The sequence below is a fragment of the Acomys russatus genome, chromosome 29 (genome assembly GCF_903995435.1).
Source record: "Acomys russatus chromosome 29, mAcoRus1.1, whole genome shotgun sequence".
NCBI classification, from domain to species: domain Eukaryota; kingdom Metazoa; phylum Chordata; class Mammalia; order Rodentia; family Muridae; genus Acomys; species Acomys russatus.
In genome coordinates this window covers 6893109-6910983 of record NC_067165.1, presented here as the reverse complement: position 1 = coordinate 6910983, position 17875 = coordinate 6893109, and the positions used below count along the sequence as shown (strand labels likewise).

Below are 17875 nucleotides of genomic sequence, written 5' to 3'. Positions count from 1 at the left end.
TCTCTCTCTCTCCTTAGGAGCTTCTCTCTCTCTCTCTCTCTCTCTCTCTCTCTCTCTCTCTCTCTCTCTTTAATTTTTCAAGACTGGGTTTCTCTGTATAGTCTTGGCTGCCCTGGACTCATTTTGTAGACCAGGCTGGCCTTGAACTCACCGTGACCCACCTGCCTCTGCCTCCTGAGTGCTGGGATTAACGGTGTGCACCACCACACTGGGCTCCACCTTCTCTTTTGAGATGGTTGACCTGGAGCTTGCTCATTAGGCTAACCATTGACCCTCAAGGATTTGCCTGTTTCAGTCCCCCCACTGCTAGGATTCTAAGCATCTGCCATGACTGGCTTTTCTAAGTGGGTTGTGGTGATCAAACTCTGGTCCCTATTGCTTATAAAGTGCTTATAAAGCACTTCACTGAGTCTCCTCAGCCTGGTTTCTTTTATTCTCTCTCTTTCTCTCTCTCTCTCTCCCCCCCACCCCCGTGTGTGTGTGTGTGTGTGTGTGTGTGTGTGTGTGTGCCCCTCTCTCTCTGTTTCTCTATTTTGTTTGTTTTTTAAGACAGAGTTTCTCTATGTAACAGCTTTGTAGACCAAGCTGGCATCAAACTCACAGAGCTCTGCCTACCTCTGCCTTCTAAATCCTGGGGTTAAAGATGTGCACCACCACCCTGGCTACTTTTATTCTCTATAAGAATTTGGAGCCAGCCGGTGGTGGCACACACCTTTAATCCCAGCATTCGGGAGGCAGAGGCATACGGATCTCTGAGTTCGAGGCCAGCCTGGTCTACAAAGTGAGTCCAGGACAGCCAGGGCTGTTACTCAGAGAAACTCCATCTCTTCATTTGAGACAGGGTTTCTCCATATATTTCTGGCTGTCTTGAATATGTAGATCGAGCTGGCCTCAAACTCACAGAGATCTACCTGCCTCTGCCTTCCAAATGTTGGGAGTATAGACCTAACTTCAGGATCCTATCTTTTTTATGCTAAGACTTGAACTAAGTACCTTTTACAAGCTTGGCAAGTGTTCTACCACTATCTACACCCTAGCTTCTGTTCTCATTGTTTTTGTCCTTGTTTTCTTTTTTGCTACATTTCATCCTTACGGCTACCAAAGTACCATCTCCATTCAGTACACATACAGAATTTATAATTATGGGCACCTTATAATGCTAACCCATTTCCTCCTTATGACAATGATATAAAATAGATACTGTCACTACGTCCATTTTACAGATAAATGGTTTTGTCAGTGTTCTATTACTGTGAAGAGATGCCATGATCATGGCAACTCCTATAAATGAAAGCATTTAATTGGGGCTGGCTTACAGTTTCAGAGGTTTGGTTCATTTCTGACATTTGATGGAAAGCATGCCAGCACACAGGCAGATATGGTGCTGGAGAGGTAGCTGAGAAAGCTACATCCAGACAGGCAGGCAGCAGGAAGTGAGAGAGCCACTGGACCTGGCTTAGGCTTCTGAGGCCCCATAAGCCCAACCCCAGTCACAAGGCCACACCCACTTCAAGGCCACGCCCACTCCAACGCCACACCTCCTAATCCCTGTCAAGTAGCACCACTCCCTAATGACCAAGGGGCCTATGGGAGCCATTCATAGCCAAACCACAACAGATGAAGAAATGGAAGCAAATAGAGTAAGATGCTCATTTAAAGGCACACAGCTAAGAAACAGCTGCACCAGGATTCAGACCTCCATTTACTTCCGGAACCTGTGCTCCTCACCGCTGTGTAGATCTGTGTTCCCCAACTCCTCCCTCTTTCTCCGTTAGTTGTCTTTTATGATGTTGAGTGGGCACAGAAACTAGATATTTCCAATTTGGGTACAAAATCAGATGAAAGTCACTTCCAGAAGACTGCATGGATTCCACAACCTGTGCAGACTGCAGAAGACTGAGCATAACATGCACATTACCTCTCCTCTCTGACTCTTCCAGCTTTTGCAGTCAGCAAGAGACTGAGGTAGCATGGATGTTTATTGTATTATACGAGATGTCTCAGGATGCCTATTTTCCCCTGGTGTGTGTGTGTGTGTGTGTGTGTGTGTGTGTGTGTGTGTGTGCGTGTTTCATCTTAAATTTAAAACCTCCTTTTATCTTGTATCTTGAATTTTAGTTGAAATTCTTCCAGAAGGAAATACTTTTATTCTCTTTGGTTTACATATTTATTCAATTGTTTATTTATATCAATTAAAGACTTGGCAACATTTGTTACACTTTTTTGAGATATAATCCAATGTATGATTCTTTACTTGGCTGCTCTGATTATTACGTCTATGGCCATTAGATATACTCCTTTGCCTTAACTTTTTTTTTTTTTGGTTTTTTGAGACAGGGTTTCTCTGTGTAGCCTTGGCTGTCCTGCACTCACTTTGTAGACCAGGCTGGCCTCGAACTCACAGCAATCCGCCTGCCTCTGCCTCCCGAGTGCTGGGATTAAAGGTGTGCACAACCACGCCCGGCTTGCCTTAACTTTTGGAGTCTCTTTGACATGTTCTCAGCCTGACACCAGGACTGTGCCTTCAGGTTTACCTTGTATTTTCCTCGCTTCAGCCCAGGATCTATCCAAAAAGCCCTGATTTCTTTTTATTGAAGATGAGTGATGAAAAACTAAGAATTAGGCCAGGCGTGGTGGCACACACTTTTAATCCCAGCCCTTGGGAAGTAGAGGCAGGCAGACCTCTGTGAGTTTGAGGCCAGCCTGGTCTACACAGTGAGCCCAGGACAGCCAAGGCTAAACAGAGAAACCCTGTCTCAAAAACAAAACAAAACTAAGAATTAAAGCTGGGTATGGTGGGCTCACATCTTTAATCCCAGTACTCAGGGAGGCAGAGGCAGGCGGATCACAGTGAGTTTGAGGCCAGCCTGGTCTTCAAGTGAGCCCAGGACAGCCAGGGCTACACAGAAAAATCCTGTCTCAAAAAATAAAAACAAAGCAAAGAAAAAAAAAGAAAGAAAGGAAATGAATGAACGAATGAACTGACACTAGGTATAAACATTTCTACCAGGGCTTCACTGTTTCTATGCACTCTTCGGAAACAGAGCTACAAATTATTTTTTTTTCTACAAATTATTGTATGTTTTTTTGTCACATGTACAGTCACAGTGGTGTCTATCTCTGTATCTGTTTTAAAGCGTGAGTAGAAGCTGATACTCTTCATGTTTCCTAACTTTGTTGTGCATGGTTTCAAACCACTCATTTTCCTGCAGCTTTAGACTTTTTGTTTGGTGTTTGCTTTTTTCTTTTTTTCTTTTTTTTTTTTTTTGTTGTTGTTGTTGGTTTTGTTTTTTTTGTTTGTTTGTTTGTTTGTTTTTGTTTTTGTTTTTTTTTCAAGACAGGGTTTCTCTGTGTAGCCTTGGCCATCTTGGACTCACTTTGTAGACCAGGCTGGCCTCGAACTCACAGCGATCCGCCTGCCTCTGCCTCCCGAGTGCTGGGATTAAAGGCGTGCGCCACCACGCCCGGCTGGTGTTTGCTTTTTAAATATGAATCATTTACTTATTATTGTGTGTGCATGGTGTTTGTGTGTGGAGTATATATGTGTGTGTGTGTGCATGATGTGAGTGTGATTGCATGATGTGTGCAATGCATGTGGTTGCACTTGCACCATAGCAAGTGTGTGGAGAGCAGAGAATAGCTTTTGGGGAGTCAGTTCACTTTTTGTTTGTTTGTTTGTTTGTTTTTGTTTTTGTTGTTTTAAGACAGGGTTTCTCTGTGTAACCTTGGCTGTCCTGGAACTCACTCTGTACACCAGGCTGGCCTCTGAACGCAGAGATCCACCCACCTCTGCCTCCCGAGTGCCGGGATTAAAAGCGTGCGCCACCGCCGCCCAGTTCACATCCAGCCTTTTGATGTGGCTTCCAAGGATCACACTTGGGTCCTCAGGATTGTGCGGCAAGTGTTTTTACCCACTGAGCCATCTTACCAGCTCCTAGTGTTTGCTTTTGAGATTGAATCATGATAGAGAAAATTCTGGTCTGTTCGTTTTGAAAATTGTCTTAATGGTAGCCTTTTTACGTGTGTGTGACTCATCCCCTGTATTATTTCTAACCACTGCCAACTATTCCTGTTAGTCATTTGTAGTAATTATATGTAGTAGGCAGTATCCTAAAGAAAAGGGAGAGTTGATGGCCCACTTCTCACTCTGGGGACATCCCAACTGTCACATGCGTGCTCTGTCTTTTGGAGAACACAGTAAGAGGGTTCTGTTGCCTGGCCAACGGCCCTACGTGGTTCTTTGGGGACGCCGCTTGCATATTGTGTAGTTGGGTGAACACAGTGAGCTATTGTCTCTTCATCTCCTTACTCTGCTTTATATTTCATCTCTAACCTGCATGATGATAGTCATCCTTTGGAATTACCTTTGGGACTATTTTGTAATCCCCCTCTCTTTTTTAACTTTTTATTGTATTTCATAATCTCCGGTTTCATTTACTATTAAAAAAAAAAAAAAAAAAAAAAAGAGGGTACCATGGTGTTTGTGTGGAGATTGAGAACAGTTTTCCAGAGTCAGTTTTATCCTTCCATTCATGTGGTTCCCTGGGTTTAAACTCAGATCATCAGGCTTGGTGGCAAGTACCCTTACCTGTTAAACCAACTTGCTGGCCCTGACTTGACTGAATTTAGATATTGTTCAAAAAATAATTTGGGGGCTGGAGAATTGGCTCAGTGGTTCAGAGCATCGTATGCTCTTCCAAAGGACCCGAGTTCAATTCCCAGCACCCACATGGCAGCTCACAACTGTCTGTAACTCCAAGATCTGACACCCTCACCCAAATGCACATAAATTAAAATTAAATTTAAAAATATTTTTTAAAAAAGAAATAATTTGGTTGAAATCATAACTCTAGAATATACCATAGAAATTTAGGCGCTATAATTGTACGTTCAGCTTATACTCTGCTCTTTTGTTATTTATGCAAGAATTTAACATCTATTAGTGATCATCAGAGTTGAGGAATGCAAATGAAAAGAGCTTCAGAATAGAAAGATAAGCAGGCCCTGGTGGCGCATGCCTTTAACCCTGGCACTCTGGAGGCAGAAGAAGGCCAACTTCTGTGAGTCCCAGACCGGCCAGGGCTACACAGTGAGGCTCTGTCTTGAGAAGTCGGAGGGGAGGGAGGAGGAAAAGAAGAGGAAGCTAAATGTCTTTGTGAAGGTCATAGGTCATTGGCCACACTGCAGTATAATTTGCCTTTATTCCCACTCAGGAGCGCCATGGAAATGGACACATGATATGTATTAACAATTCTCCCCTCCCCACAGACAGGGTTTCCCTGTGTAGCCCTGGCTGCTCTGAACTCAATTTGTAGACCAGGCTGGCCTCGAACTCACAGAGGTCGGCCTGCCTCTGCCTCCCTGAGTACTGGGATTACAGGCATGAGCCACTGCACCTGGCTACTAACAATCTTTCACAAAGAAGATGCCCATTAGATTTTAAATCATGGGTGGATGGATGGATGGATGGATGGATGGATGGATGGATGGGTGGAGAGTGTAGCATCACCTAAAATTTCGATATCAAGACTTCATAAGAGCTGGTGAGGAAAAAAAAAAAAAAAGAGCTGGTGAGATGGCTGGTCTGAAATGCAAGTTCCAGGACAGCCAGGACGACAACACAAAGAAACCTTGTCTCGAAAACAAACAAACGAACGAACAAACTAACCCTAGAATTTAGGGTGGTTATTTCAGTCCACTCTCCCTCAATAACTTGAAGCATAGCTACAGATGCTGTGCACCATTTTATACATTTTCCCTTTTGTTCTTGTTTATGGTGGTCGTCCTGCTGGGGACAAGGTCTCTCATATATTAGCTAAGGGTTCTATCACTGATCTATAACTTGATCTCTATAAGCTTTAAGATTTTTAATTGGAAAAAATAAAAATGAAAATAAATTTAAAAAAAAGATTTTTAATTGGGCTGGGCGGTGGTGGTGCACGCCTTTAATCCCAGCACTCGGGAGGCAGAGGCAGGTGGATTACAGTGAGTTCAAGGCCAGCCTGGTCTACAAAGCGAGTCCAGGACAACCAGGGCTACACAGAGAAACCCTGTCTTGAAAAACCAAAAAAAAAAAAAAAGATTTTTAACTGGGGGTACAAGGGAGACATGCAAATGCCATGGCATGTGCATGGGGTCAGAGGGCAACTCTATGGAGTTGCTTCAGTCCTTTCACCTTTATGTGGAAGTGTAAGTCGCAGCACCAAGCTGGTTGTAGCATTGCATACCTGTAATACCAGCGCCACTGGAGAGGTAGGGACAGGAGAAGCTTTCAGAACTTGCTTGCCAGCCAGGCAACCAATCGGTGACTTCCAGTTTCTGTGGGAGACCCTGTCATAAGGAAATAATACTAAGGAAGCAAATGGCAACTCCTGGCCTTCACAGGCATGCATGTGTGTCTCCCACCCCCCCCCCCCCCCCCACACACCACACACACATGTACAAAGCCAGGCAGTGGTGGCACACGCTTTTAACCCCAGCACTTGGGAGGCAGAAGCAGGCAGATCACTGTGAGTTTGAGGCCAGCCTGGTCTACAAAGTGAGTCCAGGACAGCCAAGATAACACAGAGAAACCCTGTCTTGAAAAACCAAACCAAACCAAAACAAAACAAAACACATGTACATACAGAAAGATGTTCATGACAACCAAACTACCGGGTCTGGTGATCTGGCTCGATGGGTAAAAATACTTTGCTGCCAAACCTGATGCCCTGAGTTCAATCCCCGGAAAACACGCGATGGAAGAGAGAATCAGTTCCTGCAAGTTATTCTCTGGTCTACACAAACATGCTTCTACACCCGAGGGGCAGTGGGGGAGAGGAGAAGAGGGAAGACGGAGATTTAAGAAGCAAAGCAAAGCAAAGCAAAGAAGCTCTCATGAGAATTGTTCCCCCTGCCCCTCCCCCCACCCCCATTACCTTAGGACAGTGCTGAATCTATGTAAGCGGAAAGCTAAGCCTTAATGACTAACAGAATTTTAGTTGCAAGACAAAACATAAATACCATGAATCTTTGGCTGAATTTTGTTTTTAAGTGAGTAACAGGAATTAGGAGGTAGGAGAAGGAAGGTGGGAGAAGCGGAACAGAATTAATCACCTCAGCATGATGGACAACAGTCAGTCAATATTGTCTGACACGAAGCCATGCGGTTAGAAAGTGACAGCTCCGATGGTTTCCATCATCTTGTCTTGTTTTGATTGATTCGGTTCTGGTTCTTTGAGATAGGGTCAGGCTGTGCAGTTCCTGCCTCGACCTCCCTAAGACTGGAGTTACAGGGACGCACCTCCAAACCCAGCCTTCATCATCTTTTTAATATTTTATTATGAACCCATATGTTTGGGGGTTTGCTTGGTTGTTTGTTGTTTGTTTGGTGTACATTTTGGGTTTTGTTTTTTTGTTTTTGTTTTTGTTTTCTTTTGAGACAGGGTTTCTCTGTGTAACAGAGCCCTGGCTGTCCTGGAATTCACTCTGTAAACCAGGCTGGCCTCAAGCTCACAGAGATCAGCCTGCCTCTGCCTTCCAACGGCTGAGATTAAAGGTGTACGCTGGGCTATCTATATCTTGTTAAACTCAATGACTTATTTTACTGAAAATATCTTATTTATGGCATGTTAGTAATGCTACAGCAATACATATATATATGGATATATATATCTCCAGCCGGGCGTGGTGGCACACGCCTTTAATCCCAGCACTCAGGAGGCAGAGACAGGAGGATCTCTGTGAGTTCGAGGCCAGTCTGGTCTACAAAGTGAGTCCAGGACAGTCAAGGCTACACAGAGAAACCCTGTCTCAAAAAAACAAAAGAAAAAAAAAAAAAAACAAAAAAGATTAAAAAGATATATCCAGAACTATTTTCACTATATGCCAAGACTATTATTCTCCATGTTAGATTAAGAGTGATCTGTTATCATCTTCCATATGTATGTGTGTTTATGTACTACTTTAATTTTATTGGCATATATCATATATCATTACTCTAAAGAGTAAGAACGCGGGATCTTTGTCCTAAGGAAGGAGCCTCTGACCTTTGACAGACATACTCCCTCAGCAGGATGGGCCCTTCTTGCACCTGGTGCCAAGAACTTTTCATCTAGAACCATCATCACTCACCACAACTCTAAAAGATGTAAGGATTATAAAGAGCCTTTTACCTAAAGTCAGGACCTAGAAAGTCAGCACCCAGAAGTGAACTCGAGCCAGGTATGGTGGCACAGGCTTATAATCTCAGCATTCAGGAGGCTGAGGCAGGAGGATCAGGAGATCAAGACCAGCCTGGGCAGCGTGGTAAGTTTAACACCTGACTGAGCCACATTAAAAAAAAAAAAAAAAAAAAAAAGATGTGAACGTAGACTTCTCTGACCCTTCCCACTGAGCCATTGCTGTTCATGGAAAGTTAAGCTACCTGCTGAGGGTCAGTAACTTTGGATTGTTCTCTGGATATGTCTATAGTCCCTGAAATAAAAATCCTGCCAGCAATGAAATTAATCATGTGTAGCAAAGTGAAAGTACATCTGTGAAGTTATATCCAGGAAGTCTGGGAGCACTCAAGCTTTAGTCAAGATGGTCCGGGTCTAATCTCAGAACTAGCCCTAGAGGTGAACATTCCAGACTGTCTATCAGAAGTGAGAGGGCTACCAACCACCCATCAAAGCCCTGAAAGGGGAAAAGCCACAAAGGCATCTTCCCAGGCAATGTCCCAAAGTGAGGCACCGGAGTGAACGCAGAAATCTTTCTCTTTTTTTTTTTTTTTAAGTTTATTTACTATTATTGTTATGTGTGTTGAATGTGGGACAAATCTAATCAGGGTTCACCTGAAAGAGGGAGTGGGGATTAAAAGTAAATTCAAGTCAGGAAATTCCTGATCAAGACTCTCTTTAATTATGTATATAGTGTTATACCTACAGGCCAGAAGAGGGTACCAGATCTTCTTATAGATGGTTGTGAGCCACCATGTAGTTGCTGGGAATTGAACTCAGGACCTCTGGAAGAGCAACCACTGCTCTTAACCGCTAAGCCATCTCTCCAGCCCCCGCAGAAATCTTTCTTAGCAAGGTCCAGAGAGCAGTTCTTTGTTGAGCACTACAACTGCCTCGGTGGCTCTGAAAATGAGATTCCTTCCTGGGCTTTACTGGGTATGGGCCCACATAATGGACTTCAGAGAGTGAGTCCCAGGAATGTGTATATCAAAAATCTTCCCAGGTGATCCTATTGGGCACACAGGCTGAGAAATAGAGATAGAACATAGAGTCCAAACTCTCTGGCAGTTCTTTTTTGATATTGGCTCAAACACCTTTTGCTCTCATGCCAGACCTACTGCCATGCCACCTTCTGGTTTTTTGGCTTCCCATATGTCGCAAGCTCAGAGGAAGGGAGAAAATGTGCAGATATTCTGAGGTGAGTGTTCCAGTCTGCTTTGCAAATTGAAATGGCTTTGCAAATGATACTCTCATTTTGCAAGTTAATAAACAGGTTTGTGTGCTGGTTACGGTGAGCTTACTAATACAAAATAGACCCTTTCTGAGAGACGTAAGGCACAAAACCAAGGCTGTTCTGTGTGTGCAGACCCTGAGCCATGGCAATCTCAAGTCTTGAAATGAGTCCAGATGGCCAGCTGACTGTCCCCAGGTTGAATGTGTTCCTAGCCCTACCGTATGCCTTTTTATCTCAACAGCGTGCTCGTGAGTTCCTTAAAAACATGTCTTCTACCTCACTCTTGCTCTCTTTCTCCCTCTCCGTTTTTCTCGTCTTTGTGCTCATATTGGCAATTTGTAAAGCGTGTGCCTGGGACAAAGAAGTGGGGAGTGTAATTTCCAGTTAGCTAACACACCTTTTTCCTTCAGGTCTCAACTACTATCTTTATAGACTGCTTCCCCTGGTTTTTCCTAATACCACTACACATCAACATGGAGGCAGGAAGTTTGTCTTCTCTGTGACTGCATTGCACTCTCTGCTTTCCTCTGTCATGGCCATGATCACAGTCCACTCAAGTTGCCCTCTTGCTCATCCTACCAGACTTAGAACCAGTGGAGGCCGACACTGTATCTTGGCCATGTTCATTTTTTTTTAAAAGATTTTTTATTACTATGTATACTGCGCTCTGCCTGCATGTACAGAAAAGGGCATCAGATCACATTATAGATGGTTGTGAGCCTCCATGTGGTTGCTGGGGATTGAACTCAGGACCTCTGGAAGAGTAGTCAGTGCTCTTAACTGCTGAGCCATCTCTCCAGCGCAATGTTCATTTTTTAAAAAAGATTTCTTTATTATGGATACAGTGTTTTGCCTACATGTACACCTGCACACCAGAAGATCTCATTATAGGTTGTTGTGACCGTGTGGTTGCTGGGAATTGAACTCAAGACCTTTGGAAGAGCAGCCAGTGCTCTTAACCTCTGAGTCATCTCTCCAGCCCCATCTTCATATTTTTAATGGATGATACTACTGGTGCAATAACTATCTGCTGGATCTAACTTGTAATTCTCAGTGGCCCATGTCTGAAATTAAAAAAAAAAAAAATGTATATGGGTGTTTTGCCTGCATGTGTGTCTGTGTGCCACAGGTGAGCAAGATGAGTTACGGACAGCTGTGAGCTGCCTTACGGATGCAGGGGATGGAACCCAGGTTCTCGATAAGAGCAGCCAGGACTCTTAACCACTGAGCCCCTCGCCTCCCCATATTGAGAGACTCTTTGTTAGTCGTGAAGAAAAGAGCACCTAATATAAGAGCGGAAAACACAAGATGCTTCCTTAAAGGAAAAGCATGAATGCTCCACGCAGATATATCCACCTAAACTTTATACCAGGAGCAGATAGCCCCAGGGAGCAGGGAGCAGGGGAAGTTCACGCCTACAACATGGTGGGGATGGCAGCAGGCATACATTTCTGAAAATGAGTATCACAGAGGATCCAAAAAGGTAGTACCAGTGGCCACAACAGCAGAGGGCTTGGGGCTCTTCCTACCTGGACTTTCTTATCCCAATTTGGTTCTCAAGTTTCCCTGTAATTCTGTGAAATCCTTAGTGCCCTTTTAAAACTCTCCTGAAATAAGCTAGTCTTTTTTTTTTTTTTTTTTTTTTTTTTTTTTGAGACAGGGGTCCTGGCTGTTGTGGACTTGTTTTGTAGACCAGGCTGGCCTCGAACTCACAGAGATCTGCCTGCCTCTCTGTCTCTCGAGGTGATACTTAGACCTCTTTTATAATATGAATTATATATACTCCCCCCCCCCACCAACAAAGTCTGTATGCTGAAGCCCTAAGCTCTTGTATTCCAAAATGTGACTTCATCTGAAGGCTGGACGTCTAAAGAGCTGATCAAGCTAAATGGGGCTGGAAGGATCTGCCTTAGACAGTCTTATGGCATCCTGGACACGAAGAGGTGTCAGGAGCACTCATTCCCACACAGGGTTCCATAGAAAGAGGCATCCAGAAGATCACTTCTAGCCCAGGAAAGAGGCCTTAGGAAAAGCCAGACCTGAGCCTGGAGAGACGGCTCAGTGGTTAAGGGCACTGGCTGGTTCAATTCCCAGCACCCACATGGCAGCTCACAGTTGTCTATAACTCCAGTCCCAGGAAATCCAACACCTTCTTCTGGCCTCTCTGGGCACTAAGAATGCAAATGATCCACAGACATGTAAAATAAAATATTTTTTTTAAAAATCTAAAATTTTTTAAAAGGAGAAACCAAAACTGCTGGTACTTTGAGACCTTGAGTCTCTTGAACTAGAAGAAATGGGACCCACCAGGCCCATTGCCACGATAGTCCAAGATGACCACTACCGTGACTGTACTTAAGGATTGAGTCAGTGGATAAATAATTCCATTCCTATAGCCCTAATGTACGCTTACAGGGCTGTCATGGATGGACAGCATGGATTTTGACAACAGAGATCTGGGTTCAAAATCTTATCCTGACACTTGCTCAATATGTGATTCTAGAAAATTAACTTTTTTTTCTTTCTTTTTTTAGTTTCATGAAGTTTTCCCTGTAGAGGTTGGTGAGTGGATATGCTGTGCTCGCTGTTTTTATGCCAACTTGACATAAAACCTCCTCTGAGAGGGAGGAAACCTCAGTTAAGAAAATGCCTCCATAGATCAGGCTAAAGGCAAGCGTAAGGGAGGGGCCAGCCCATTGTAGCTGGTGTCACCCCTGGGCTGGTAATGGGGGTTTTCTGTAAGAAAGCAGACTGAGAAAGCCGTGGGGAGAAAGCCAGTAAGCAGCTCCCCTCCATGGTCTCTGCATTAGTTCCTGCCTTTAGGTTCCTGCCCTGTTTGAGTTCCTGTCCTGATCTCCCTCAGTGATGGACTATGATGTGGAAATGTAAGCCAACTAAGCCCTTTCCTCCCCAACTTACCTTTGGTCGTGGTGCTTCATCACAGCAATAGTAACTTTGATTAAGACATAGGTGTGTTTGTGTGTGTGTGTGTGTGTGTGTGTGTGTGTGTGTGTGTATGTGTGTTCTGAATGCATTTGAGTATATGGGTGCATGTACACATGGGCACACATCTGGAGGCCATCACTCTTTACCGCCTTATTGTCTTTTATTGAACTGGAAGCTTACCATTTCATCTAAGTTCCCCTGTCTCCATGCTCCCCTCACCCCCACCCCACCCCACACACTGAACCACTGGGGTTACAGGCATATGTAGCCATGCCTAGCTTTTTTTTAGTTGGATGCTGGGGATTCAAACTCAGCTCCTCATGCTTGCACGGTAAGTGTTGTTTGTCTTTTTTGTTTTTTTGTTTTGTTTTGTTTTGTTTTTTTACCTACTAAGCCACCTCTCCAGCCCCTTCAGGAACAAAGATTAAAAACTAATACTGATCTCATAGAGTTTCACTAAGTAAGAACACACATACAGAGCTGCCCAGTATCAAATGTCAGTTCCTTTTTTCCTTTTGTCTTAGGCTAAGGGTAGAGCCGAGAAGTGACGACCTAGGGAGAAGAATAAAGAGCTTCTGGGGCCAATGCACAGTGTTCAAAGAGTGTGATGAGTTCAGACGGGTGGTTGTGGTGGCAAGAAGCCGGGGGCTAGGCATCAAGTGATGCTGACCAGAGTCTGACGGAAGAGGCACTGTGGCTCTGGGCTGCTGTTCTGCGCTCAGCTGTATGCAGGTTAGTGCCAAAGGGAGCAAGATCCACTCTGTTCCCTTCCTAATTTAAAGTTAGTAGGAACTGGGCAAACTGACAGCCATGAGGTGTGTATCAAGTGCGGTGTTTTCGCTGAAAACCAGTTGTACCAATTGGAGAGTTCACATCTGACCCAGCTGCTGTTAGAGGGGAGGATGCCTGCGCATATGATGGTCTGGATTGGCTCAGACACTGGGCAGAGCTGAGTCTTTGGTGCAAGGGCATAACACTATAATTTATCGTGAATACCTTGGCCTAGGATTTTTTTTTTTTTTTGAGACATGGTTTCTCTGTGTCGCCTTGGCTGTCCTGGACTTGCTTTGTAGTCCAGGCTGGCCTCGACCTCACAGAGCTCCCACCTGCCTCTGCCTCCCTGAGTGCTGGGGTTATAGGTGTGCGCCACCGCACCCGGCTTGTCCTAAGATTTTTATACAACCTCATCCCAACTCTCAAGAGGAGGAAAACTGTCATTTCTAAAACTAAAAGTGAAAATTTGTTTTATAAATGGAAATTGAGGGCATATCATGGTAGTACAGGCCTGTAATCCTAGCACTCAGGAGATGGAGGCAGGAGGATAAAGAGTTTATGGTCAACCTCAGTTACATGAATTCTAGGCCAGCCCGAAGCGCTTGAAACGCGGTCTCAAAACAACAAGAGATTGACAGTCAAAGAAGTTGCAGTACATTTTCCAAACCATAGTGTTAGGCAGGAAGAGGGGGGGAGCGTTGGGGGCGGGCAGGGAGATAGCTCAGCTGTAAGCATTTGCCTTGAAAGCAGGAGGACCAGAGCTCAGGACCCCCCCCCCCGAACCCACATAAAACCCACGTGGCCATGGTAACCTCCCTGGAGTCCTAATAAGCAGAAATCCTGGAGCAACCAGGTTAGCTGGACTAGCCAAATGCACAACTCTGGGTTCAACAAGACACCCTGACTCAATATATAAGGTGGGGTGGGCACAGTGGTGCACGCCTTTAATCCCAGCACTCAGGAAACAGAGGCAGGTGGATCTCTGTGAGTTCCAGGTCAGCCTGGTCTACAAAGTGAGCCTAGGACAGCCAAGGCTACCCAGAGAAACTCTGTCTCGGGAGAAAAAAAAATATGAGAGGAATGAAGAAAGACATGTGATATCAACTTCCAGCCTCCACATCCCTCTCTACATATGTAACCACACACAGATGTGCAACACACATGTGAACATGCATGCACGCACGCACGCATACACATACACACAGCAACAGCCTTGATAATAATAATAAAAGATAAGACCAAATTCCAAAATCTGTTTACTGAAAAAGAAGGTTTAGCTGTTGATAATGAAAAGAAATTGCTGCTAAAAAAAAGAAAGAAAGAAAGAAAGAAAGAAAGAAAGAAAGAAAGAAAGAAAAAAAAAAGACGTTTCTAATCTAGCCACAGATCCCTTAAAAGCGCAATACACCTCCTAGGCTCCCCATCTGGGGCCAGCCTCAAACCTTTGATACTTCCACCAGAGACCCATATAACAGAGCTCTGTCCTAGGGAATATTTTCCACAGGAAACATCTGCCTAGATATTTCGAAGGCTGCGAAGTGTCCCACGAGGGAGTGGGGGAAGGAAGCAGAGGCCAGTCACAAGCAGGCCAGGTACCAGGTGGACTGGAGCTGAGAGAAAACACAGGCTTCCTGTCTTCCGCTCCCTCTGGAAGCCTGCGCTGGCTGGTAAAATAAACTCCTTCCAAGACTCAGGTTCCCAGGTTAGCGATCTGGTTTTCTTCTAATAAGAAGTGAGCTGTCTCTCACTAGAGGGAGGGGAAGGGAGAAATTATTGCCAATTACACCAACTATGTAGGCGGGGAGTTCAGGCATTTCATGTCTGTACAATTAGGGGACTTCCACTTTATTCTCAGAATGGGATAGGCATTCTTTCTTTGAGTGTTTACAAGAGAATCAATTGGAAAAGATTGTCTAAATCCTTTTTTGTTTAAAGAAACTGACATAATAGAAAGGATCGAGTCCCTGCCCACCCCTACCCCCCAAAAGCCTTTCCCAACTTTGCTTTTGCTCAGCACAACAGCACTTTAAGGGCTCTCAATAAATCAAGGCACTGGCTCCAAGTAGAAAATTGCTACCAGGAAAGAAGACATTTTTTTTTTTTTTAAACTGAATGTCTCTGGGTCGAAATTATCCCATATTCACCCTGAATGTGTTATTCAAACTTTCTCTTTTTCCTTTCTTGTAGCTGGTGAGAACTGCTCCTCGTGTCCCAGGGCTGTGAATCCAGCCTGATCCTTGGTCTCCTAGAGCTTTTAAGCTAAAGAGGAAATAAGCTGGTATACACAGATGGTGTAAAGGATATTTTTGTAAAAATGGGAAGGTCTCACAGGGACTGAGCACACGGCACCCAGGCAGTGGGCTCCAAGCTGGGGCCCGTAATGGGAGAGAAAGCTCTTTGGTGTTTTGATAAGGGAAACCCCTCCTATTTAAGGGTAGAAGCGAACTGCTCACTATTCATCCAGCCCCCTCTCTCCTGAGCTCGCATCAATTTTAAAAAAAAATAACATCCACATACAATAGAGAACATGTGGTATTTGTCCGTTTCTGATTTGTGTCACTTACTATAACACCCTCCATTTGCACCCATATTGCTGCAAAAGACAGTATACCATCTTTTTATGATTATATCCCAATGTATGTATCTATCACATTTTATTTATCCACTGACCAGCATCTAGATTGATTTTGTATCTTAGCTGTTGTGACTAGTACCAACTAGTGTATACGGATACCTCTTTGGATACAGGATACAGGGAAATAGGACTTTTGTTTATTGAATGAGGAAATAGTGTGGTTGAAGCATTGGGGACATTGATCCATACATACGTAAATGTAGAATAAATGAATGAGTGAATGGATGGATTTTGAAAGTGTTATAATTTTACCCTAGTAAACAGGGTTCAATCAGATCGTCTTTTTTGTTGTTTGTTTTGTTTTTTTGGTTTTTTTTTTTTTTTTCCAGACAATGTTTCCTTGTGTTACAGAGCCCTGGCTGTCCTGGAATTTCTTTGTAGGCCAGGTTGGCCTCAAACTCAAAGAGGTCTGTATGCCACCACACCTGGCATCAATCAGATCTTCTAGGTGGGTGTAGTTGCACATGTCTGTAATCCCAGCACACGACGATGAACTGCGTGAGGGTTACATTTGAGGCTAGCCTGGGCTACATTTGAGGCTAGCCTGGGCTACATAATGAGATCCTGTCACCCCAACCGAAAAACAAAAAAAAACAAAAACAAGGTCTGAGTCTATATCTCAGAGATAGAATGCATACAAGCAAGCACAAGGCTCTGGGATCAATTCCTGCACACGCACAAAAGTCCTCACAGTAAATACCAGTTAAATAAAGGCAGGAAGATCTAAAAGGCCATCTTTAAAAATAACACTCATCCGGGGTGCACACCTTTAATCCCAGCACTTAGGAGGCAGAGGCAGGTGGAGCTCTGAGTTTGAGGCGAACTTGATCTATAGAGTGAATTCCAGGACAACCAGGGCTATACAGAGAAACCCTGTTTTGAAAAATAAAAACAAAAACCTCTCTCCCAAACCTGCAGCAGCACTCATCTGAACTTGCTCGTACTCCCTTTACCTCCCTGGCTATTTCCTGCTCATAATTCAACTTGTCCTCCTGCTCTGAAATCTTAGACCTCCCCTGTTCTTACAGTCCTTCCTACTCTGTCATGCCTTTCTGGGATCTCAGAGACCAGAGCAGACAGGCTCTGGGAGGCCTGGTGCTGCTGCTTACCAGATCAGAGCACACCAGTTGGAACCCCAAGGCCCTAAGTCTTGAAGTCAGACTTTGAAGGATCTCTCAAGCCATTGATTCTCCCAGGGAGTTTCAGGTATCCCCAACCCTCCTATTTGCTGCTGGAGCACTCACGCCATGAGCTTTGACAAGGAGGGCAACACTGTGACCACTGCTGACTCCAGCTTGGCATCTCTCCTCCAGTGGGCACCCCAAAATTCAACTTGCCCAAAGCCAAAATACTGGACAGAGTGAGGGTGTTGCAACCACAAAACCTAGGTTTAACTTTGTACTTCTTACATGGACTTCGAACAGGTTACTTTAGCTCTTGAACCTTGGTTTCCTCCCTTGGGGACAGGAGGTTTTTGGAATGAGGAAATGCTGGGATCCCTTGAGTGCTTGAGAACCATCCCTCCAGCAGCTGAGTGGGGGGATGGGCCGGAGGGGAGAAAGCAGAGGCACTTTAAGAGACTGCTGAATAGAAGTGTTTCCAATTACCGGCAAGCGGGCCTCACAGCACACTCTCCACTGTGACCCCAGAGCCAACCTCATGCTGTTGCCTAGCAACTCACCTGCATCACCCAGGGATCTGAAGCTGGGGCCCCTCCAAGGATGGGGAAATGACCAGTTTAATTACAAAGGCTCAGGGGGGTCCTACATCAGCTCATTCCTCAAATCCTGGGCTCCCACCAAGAACCAGACCCAACTGTAGGTACTGGTGATTTAGACATGAATAAAACCTTCCCTCTTTCCTCAAGAGATTCCCAGTGTAGTGGGATGGACAGAATTTTCCATTGACTTAAGACATATTTGAGAGCTGGAACATATAGCTCGGTGGTACAGTACTTGCCCAGCATGCATTAGGCCATAGGTTTCAATTCCTAGCACGAGGGGGCTGGGGCAGAGAAGAAAAGAGAGAAAATATTTGACTAGGGGCTAAGTGGTACTTTATTCAATAGAGTGCTCACCCTGGAACCAT

General features: G+C 44.6%; 1 long non-coding RNA gene across 1 annotated transcript in view; it reads right to left on the bottom strand.

Annotated features, from left to right (window-relative positions):
• Window positions 1–6226: 6226 nt before the first annotated feature.
• The window catches only part of LOC127211723 (uncharacterized), a 50585-nt gene continuing 38936 nt past the window's right edge, over window positions 6227–17875 (bottom strand). Inside the window, exon 4 of the long non-coding RNA XR_007833453.1 lies at window positions 6227–6330. This is a non-coding gene — a long non-coding RNA (uncharacterized LOC127211723). The remainder of the gene's footprint in view (window positions 6331–17875) is intronic.